Raw genomic sequence first — 8,552 nt, forward strand, 5'->3', positions numbered from 1 at the left:
TTAATAAAATTACCAGAAATGTGTCCTGGGTGGCATACTGCAATATAACACCACCATGTTAAGCAGAAAGATTTGATTATATTACTGCACAATGTTTCTCTAAGCAAAATAGGTTTTGGTTGACATTTACTTGGCAATGATTTGCAACCTTCTAAATAAATAAGTTATAAATATAAAAAACAGAGTTTAGGTAGATGAAGTAAGAGTGATCTAACTACAGTTAGAGCTCACAGGACAAATCATTGTTTCTGAAGATGCCAGTTTATGAAGAGGTACAACGACAGCATGTAAAACCAGAGCAACTACCTGTACACTAGGAAAAAATAATCCTAACAAATAGTTTAAACAAAAAAAAATCAAGTACTTAAACATTTGCTAGAAGAATAGCAAAAGGCAATGCTGCAGTCACTGACTTCCTTCAAATCAGTGGTATTTATGATCCAAATATGTACATTATGATCATATACTGAGGCTTAAACTCAAACGCAGCTCATAAGTCATTAGACAACTAACTACAGAACCATATGGAATTCAAATGTGTGTTCATTTTTGGTCTCTAAACTCTTCCCTGGGTGTCTCAGATGGTTACCTGCATGAAACACAGATGCAAGTTTCTGTACACATATTTTGAAACAAGAAATGTGAACAGAATTCTAACCTAAAATACTAGTCATTCCCCCATACTATACAAACGAAGTAAATTATCTCTAAAGTACTTAACTCTACAACATACTTACTGATGTTTAGTACAGGGATTCATCACATCTTCTCACAAATGAAAAATAGATAACAGAACAGAAAGTCTTGTAAAGCAGACTTGCAAGTTAGCCATAAAACATGTCAACTCAGCAAAAGGAAACCTACACATCTACCCTCATATAATAACACACCAAGGATATTGCCCATCAAAGTGATTCAAAATTATTTTAAATCAAAGTTAAGAAAAGCGAGCAGACCACAAACCCAACCTCCTCTGCCCCCAAAAAATACCTTACTTGAGAAATACTGAACTCTACAGCCACAAAACCACAGAAGTCAGTACAAGTCAACTACATACCAACCATGTTCGCATGAGGAAAAACAATTAGTTGATTTAGTGATTTTCCAGAAAATTTAGTTCAGCTCTTTGAGGAACAAAAGAGAAGGGGGAAGGAGTGTAGCAAAAAGTCAATATAGCAACCTGATCTGAGGGAACTTGTTTTTTACTTGGCAAGCCACATGCTTCACCTACATATTCTAATGATACCAAGCTCAAATATCAGAAAAGTCCAAAACAAAAGTTACAAAACTATACAGCTAAACAACTACAAAGGACTTAACTTTTTTGAAGATCATGAGGAAAAAGTAATACCATCAAGAATCAAATAGGTACAGAAGTAAAACATAAAAGTTCCCTCGAGCTCACGTTTCTATGGCAGCTTCCAACAAAAACAGAACCAACTCACCAGTTGTGCAACAAGAAGCTATTTTGTATCATTCCTCTCTCTTCCACTACAGAGTAATTTCATAAGCCTCTACACAAAATTTTACTTTTGAAATAGATGGAAGAATGCCTTTGTAGACAGGCTATCTTCACTATGATCGCAGGTAAACAACTCCTAAAGAAATTAACTTAGCATCTAGGTTAGCCAGAGCTACAAGTTGTCAACTGTTACTGGAAAGACTCAGGCCTGGCCTACACTAAAAAGTTAAGTTGACCCTGCTATTTCACTCAGGAACACAAAAAATCCACACCCAAGGGATGTAATTAACCTGAGCTAACCCCCTAGTGTAAACAGTGCTAGGTCAACAGAAGAATTCTTCCATTAACCTAACTACCGCCTCCCAGGGAAATGGATTACCTGCGCCAGCAGGAGAACCCCCTTCCATTGGCATAGGTAATGTGTACTCAAACGGTGTAGCTGTGCCTCTGAAGCTAGACTATGTCTAAGATCTCCAAAGGGGTCCATGCCTCCCTTCAAAAATTTCAGGGGTCCACAAACAAAAAAAGGTTGAAAACCACTGCTTTGTTTTCAAGTGTAAACAAGCCCTAAGTTGAGAGACAGTATCACAGATTAGTCACACAGAATTAGAAAAGTTGGGTTCCAGACCCACCTCTGCTCTTGACTTGGCATGTGGCCTTTGGAAAATCAAATCTCTCAGGGTCTGTGTGGATTAGAGGAAATGAAATTTTTAAAAGTTATCTACCTAGCATGGAACCAAGGCTAACTTGATTAACAATTTAGCACCTTTAAGCTGTTAAACTAACTTCTTTCCAAAAAAAAAAAAAAAAAAAAAAAAAAAGCCATTTCTCTCTTCCCAATCTACTCTTAGGTTTCAGAGTAACAGCCGCAGCCGTGTTAGTCTGTATTCGCAAAAAGAAAAGGAGTACTTGTGGCACCTTAGAGACTAACCAATTTATTTGAGCATGAGCTTTCGTGAGCTACAGCTCACTTCATCGGATGCATACCGTGGAAACTGCAGCAGACTTTATATACACACAGTATGTTGTGTACACACAGTATGTTGTGTATATAAAGTCTGCTGCAGTTTCCACGGTATGCATCCAATGAAGTGAGCTGTAGCTCACGAAAGCTCATGCTCAAATAAATTGGTTAGTCTCTAAGGTGCCACAAGTACTCCTTTTCTTTTTGCAATCTACTCTTAGTTTGTTTTGACTAGGAAAAGTGGTTGAGTTGAGATCAGAATTGGCTGATGGAGGGGAGAGATAACTCAGTGGTTTGAGCATTGGCCTCCTAAACCCAGGATTGTGAGTTCAATCCTTGAGGGGGCCACTTAGGGATCTGGGGCAAAAAATTGGGGATTGGTCCTGCTTTAAGTAGGGGGTTGGACTAGATGACCTCCTGAGGTCCCTTCCAACCCTGATATTCTATGTAATTGCTTCTGGCCCAATCCATCAATATAGAATTTCTGCCTGATGACAGCATTTGTGGTTTCTAGATCTCCAGCTGGCACAGAAGCCCAAGATAATTGGATATTATACAAAAACAGCTCAGTTTAATAGATTCTTTTGGCATACAGACCAATAGATTAGTGAACAGAAAAGGGCGGTGTTTAGGACCCAACATACCAAAAATCCCCACTTTAAATCTTCAAGAAAAGGTATGCTACCCAGAAACAATTCTGAGCTGTTTTATCTCTCTTTCTGCAGATAAACTTTTAGGCTAAGATTTGAAATTACTTGGATTTCACCTGGTAATCAGAAGACTGGTGAATTTGACTTTGAAGTTAGATCCAAAACAGTTTTTCAGGAATGCCCTAGATTTAATACTCTAAATCAGTGACTCTCAACCTTTCCAGATGTCTGTACCCCTTTCAGGAGGCTGATTTGTCTTGCATACCCCAAGTTTCACCTCACTTAAAAACTACTTGCTCACAAAATCAGACAAAAATGCCACAGCACACTATTACAGAAAAATTGCTTACTTTCCCATTTTTACCATATAATTATCAATTGGAATATAAATATTATACTTCCATATCAGTGAATAGATTATAGAGCAGCATAAACAAGCCACTGTCTGTATAAAATTTTAGTTTGTACTCATTTTGTTGTGTTTTTTATATAGCCTGTTGTAAAAATAGGCAAATATCTAGATGAGCTGATGTACCCCCGAAAGACCTCTGTGTAACCCCAGGGGTATGCATACCCCTGGTTGAGAACCACTGCTTTAGAATAACTAAGAAGGTTTCAGAGTAACAGCCGTGTTAGTCTGTATTCGCAAAAAGAAAAGGAGTACTTGTGGCACCTTAGAGACTAACCAATTTATTTGAGCATAAGCTTTCGTGAGCTACAAAAGCTATTTATTTGAGCTACAAATAAATTGGTTAGTCTCTAAGGTGCCACAAGTACTCCTTTTCTTTTTGCGAAGGTTGTTTCCTCTCTAGAGCCTGAGGAAGACAATTGCTCAGCTCCAGACCCTCAACAAGAAAGAGGATTTAGACTGTAGCATTTGCAACCCCAGTCAGTTGTTGGTGTACAGAGCATTTGTCCTCCACTACAGAAACTGCTTCCTCAGATATTTTTTAATCACAATGCTTCAAAACAATGGGCCTGAAGGAAAGAGGGAGTGGACATAAGTCACTGCCCAGAATCAGCTTGATGCAGACAAGGTAACTCCAAGACATCAGAACTCTCCAGTGTGTTACATATTAAGGATCATGTGCTGGTCAGCCTTTAATACAAAAAATAAAGATGCAAAGTTTTCCCCAGATTGTTGACAGCTGACTCAAGTTTTCATGGACTTAAAGGTCTGCCAAACAGGGACTACATCAGAGAGTATGCTGTGAAAGTTACGAGCTTCTCCAGATTCCATGAAATGCCAGATGACCCCTAGAAACCTCACAAGTGTTAGTAACTTATCAGAACAGACTCTGAATCAATTAAAGTAAATAGGGCTGTGTCTCCTCCAGAACATCAAAGCAAAAATCAGAAGTTAAAATTGGAAGAAAAATCTTTTCTAATCAACATCTGCTGTCTCTACTGCAAGAACAAGGAATGGTAGACATTTCAGTCCTAAAGTGGTCCCCAATGCACTGCAGAATTAGGGTAATTTATCAAACATATTGGTCTTGTCTTCACCAAACATTAGCTAGCAAGTATTAAGATCCTAGCAGACAAGGCAGTTCTAGTTTTAATGTTAGAATGTCAAGGTAAACCCTAGAATTTACCTCCACAAGCGAACACAAATACTTATTTTTTCCTAGCATGGACATGGTTGTTACCTGCCTGGGCCAAAGGTTATGCCCAAAGACCATTTACTAGATTTAAAGGAATAGTCCAAAATACTTTACATGAGTCCTTTTTCAGCTGACTTGATTTTCACAGAAGACTGAAAATGAACTTCAGAGGTTCTGAAACCTACTTTTTCAAAAAGGCAGAAGACTACATTAAGGCTTTGTCTACATTAGGAAAGTTCTGGTTTTCCAGTACTGCATCAGTGCTGGAAATGGAATGAGAACAACTGTATGCAGGATTCAAGAGATCTTACCATCGCAGTGTTGCCAATTCTTGTAGTTTTATCACAAGACTCAGAACACTGAGTGTTTTTAAGGCTCTAACTCCACAATGCAAGTGATTATATAAGAATTTCAGCTTTTGTTAAAAAAAATTCTAGCCCTCATAGCTGTAGAGAAGAGCCTGAAAACATAACTTGAGTGAATCCCAAAGGTTCAGAAACCAGAAGGCAAATCAACTTTTTTTTTTTTTTTTTTTTTTTTTTTAGGAGCCAGACATGATTTTTGAATGCCTGGGGTTGGCAACTGCTACCATAGTGCCATGAAAACCTTTTCACAACACAGTGGCAAAAAGATATCTGAATGCTGCCTACACTAGCATTTACCCCATTACTAGCAAAAAGAAAAGGAGTACTTGTGGCACCTTAGAGACTAACCAATTTATTTGAGCATAGGCTTTCGTGAGCTACACCTCACTTCATCGGATGCATACTGTGGAAAGTGTAGAAGATCTTTTTATACACACAAAGCATGAAAAAATACCTCCCCGCACCCCACTCTCCTGCTAGTAATAGCTTATCTAAAGTGATCACTCTCCTTACAATGTGTATGATAATCAAGGTGGGCCATTTCCAGCACAAATCCAGGGTTTAACAAGAACGTGGGGGGGGGGGGGGTAGAAAACAGGACTACACACTTTCTAGTTTAGATGCACCTTCATTTTCCACATGTCTAACTTAGCACAGATGGGAAAGAAAAATAGTATAAGGGTCAAGCTAACATGCTTAAAAAAAAAAGCAGCATGGACACTGCAGCACAAGCTAGTGACCCAAGTACAAGAGCACCCAACCCCCTGGGTCTGTAATCAGGTGGCTAGCTTCTGCCAGCAACATCCACAGAGCTATTTTTAGAGCACTAGCTCAAACAGAGCAAGCTTATGGCTAATCTCTGCCATCATGTCCACACTAAGCTAAAGTGCTAAAAACAGCAAACAGAGCTAGCGAATGTCTGTCTACCCAGGCTAGGAGGCATGCTCCCAGCAGCAGTATAGACAAATGCTAACACTGAGGGTTAGGTCAACCTAACTGAATCACACAGGGTGTGAAATTATCCACAATCCTGAGCAATGTAGCTAGGTTGACGTAAGATTTAGGTATAGACCAGGCCTAAGAGTTCAGGAAATAAAACTCAGTGTGAAAAATGTATTTTGTTCAGGAACTGCCAATGTGAACAGATTTAAGTGCTTGATGCTAATTGCATTTCTTACCTGAAAAAGCATTCTTTGTTATGTGATCTCTGAGTTTTGCTACAGTGTTGTTCTGCAAATCAAAGTTTTCATTGACGCTTAAAGCCACTATTTTATTCAAGTATAAATTAATGAAGTTCATTGTAGGATGAGATAAGCAAAACTGTTTAAGGATAATCAGCAAGGATGATTGATCTCACACTCCTAATTCAACTTATGTTTAAATTTTGTTCACATGATTTGATATCATTCAAATATTTTTTTGAGAGTTCCCACAAAGAATGGCCAATAAATGAAGGAACGGAAGACCAATATTGAGTGGGAAAAGTAACAAAGTGCTGTTTTTCTCTGGTAAGTTGGTTACCCATTTAAGTTTACATTTTATGCTACAAGCAATACCCAGAACAATATTGTAGCTGGACTGCATGAACTTGTCTCCCATTATAACGGTCTCTGTGCTGATGAGGACACGGGTACAGGCAGGAAGACCACAAAACATTTAAGCAACCATTTGTTATAACCAGATAGTGAACAAATGACAAAGATTAACCTTGGAAAACATGACAATGCACACATTAAACAGAAGAAATATAACCAGAAGCTCCCTTACAGTTTCATAAAACATTAATGAGCAGGTTACATAAATCTTGAGGATTAGCAGAGTTTTAGATGACAGCTGCCGCAAGACATGTTAGCTGTAGCTAGGGAGACATATTCTTTCATTCTTCAAGACTGTTCACTTTCATTAATACCACAATAAAATAAATTAATTCCTTGAAACAGAAGCTGCATTTAGCCCTTGACTTAAAGTTTCCAGTAGCTAACTGGTTAATAATCAAAAAAGTTACATCAGGAAATAGTGTTCATAGAGTACTTAAAGAAGTCACAAATATTATGCACTTTGTACCTCAATTTCTGCTGCATTTTGCATGAAAAATAAAAATACCCTGTACATGTTTCTGCACCATCTTGCAGCCTATTTATTACATGAACACAAACAGGTGACAGAAACAAGTTAATTATGAAGTCAAGAACAATGCTCTCCCTTACAGGGACACACACATTTTGAAATCTAGTCAGTTTTACATTATCTCAGACACCAATATTTTTATATTGCTCTCACCAGAAGGGTTTAAAAGATTTTAATCTCAGATTTATCAAATCTTATTCCAACCTCACTTCTTACAACCACAGTAAAAGAAAGGGGGGGGGGGACACGTATTCCTCTAGATTCAAGTACAACCAAGTTACTTGCCTTTCTCTTCCCCCTACCCTAGGCCTCCAAAGTCCCAAGTACTAAAACTCAGATTCCAGAAACATTTCAGGCAAACACCACACACACAGACAGTGAGTGCAGGGCATAAGCACACACCCTAAGAGGCGCCTCTCTGGGTAATCTTGCTGGGAAAAGCCCCCTTCACAAAGCCTAGAGATGGGCAGAACTCAGGGCCTAAAAGAAAGCCAAGTGCCAGGCAACCCTAGGAGAGTGAATCAGGAAGTTGAAACGCTCCCAACTGGGTAACTCTTCTAACTAAGCTGATGGGTTTGGTGCCTGAGGCTCGGCGACCGGGGCCCTCCAATTCCTCCCTATCTCCGGGGGGCTCAACGCCCCTCTTCTTCCCCAGGACTCCGGTTCCCTCCCTCTTCGACCCCCACTTTCCTCAGGCTCACCTCCCCCCCGGGATGGCTCAGGCGCTTCGCCCCCTGCGCTGGAGCGCAAACCTGTGCGCCCCCCGTACCGCAGTGTTTCAAGCCAACCCCGCCGCTCTGCCGCGGGAGCTCAGGCCCTCACCTCCCCCAGCTTCTCTGGCCAACCCGCCTCGGACTCCGGCCCTTAGCCCCGCCCGCCCGGTCCCGGGGCAGCTCTGCCCCTTCCCGGGGCTCCGGAGCTCCCCTCAGCCCCCCTGGCCTCACCCCCCCTCCTCACCGCCCCCGGCTTTGGGGTCCGCTCCCCGCCCCCAGCCCCTCCCAGTTTTCAGGCCCTGCCGCTCTCACCTGCCGCCAGCAACCTCCTCCCTTCCGCGCCGCCTCGGCCGCCGGTCGCCCCCAAGCAGCGCAGCCGCCCCCTCCCGCCCCTAACAACCAGTCCCGCCCTATTGCCCTCCTCGCCCATCCTCACATCCCATTGGTCGCCCCCGCCGCAAATCCTGATTGTGATTGGGGAAAACAGATGTCTGTCAAGGTCTCGACCCCACCCTCAGCATTTTATTCACTCTAGAGTTTAGAACCCCCCCCCTACGTCTTCCTGATTGGCTCAAACCGTTGAGGCTGAGAGTTAGGATAGGATTGTAGGGATGCCAGCTGTTGCGATGCGCCCACCTGCCTCCCTCCCTCCTCTGCAGTAAAGGTG

At 41.3% G+C, this 8,552-nt stretch overlaps 1 protein-coding gene across 5 annotated transcripts in view; it reads right to left on the reverse strand.

Annotated features, from left to right (window-relative positions):
* The window catches only part of NUMB (NUMB endocytic adaptor protein), a 145,527-nt gene extending 137,259 nt beyond the window's left edge, over positions 1–8,268 (reverse strand). For 4 of the 5 annotated variants that reach the window (XM_084629910.1, XM_084629908.1, XM_084629909.1 and 1 more), the window contains exon 1: positions 8,198–8,268. The gene's annotated coding sequence lies outside the window, so the exon portion shown is untranslated. The remainder of the gene's footprint in view (positions 1–8,197) is intronic. The other variant, XM_084629906.1, reaches the window with a different exon arrangement.
* Between the last annotated feature and the right edge of the window lie 284 nt (positions 8,269–8,552).

Source organism: Lepidochelys olivacea (assembly GCF_965140295.1).
Source record: "Lepidochelys olivacea isolate rLepOli2 genome assembly, chromosome: 6".
Classification (NCBI taxonomy): Eukaryota; Metazoa; Chordata; order Testudines; family Cheloniidae; genus Lepidochelys; species Lepidochelys olivacea.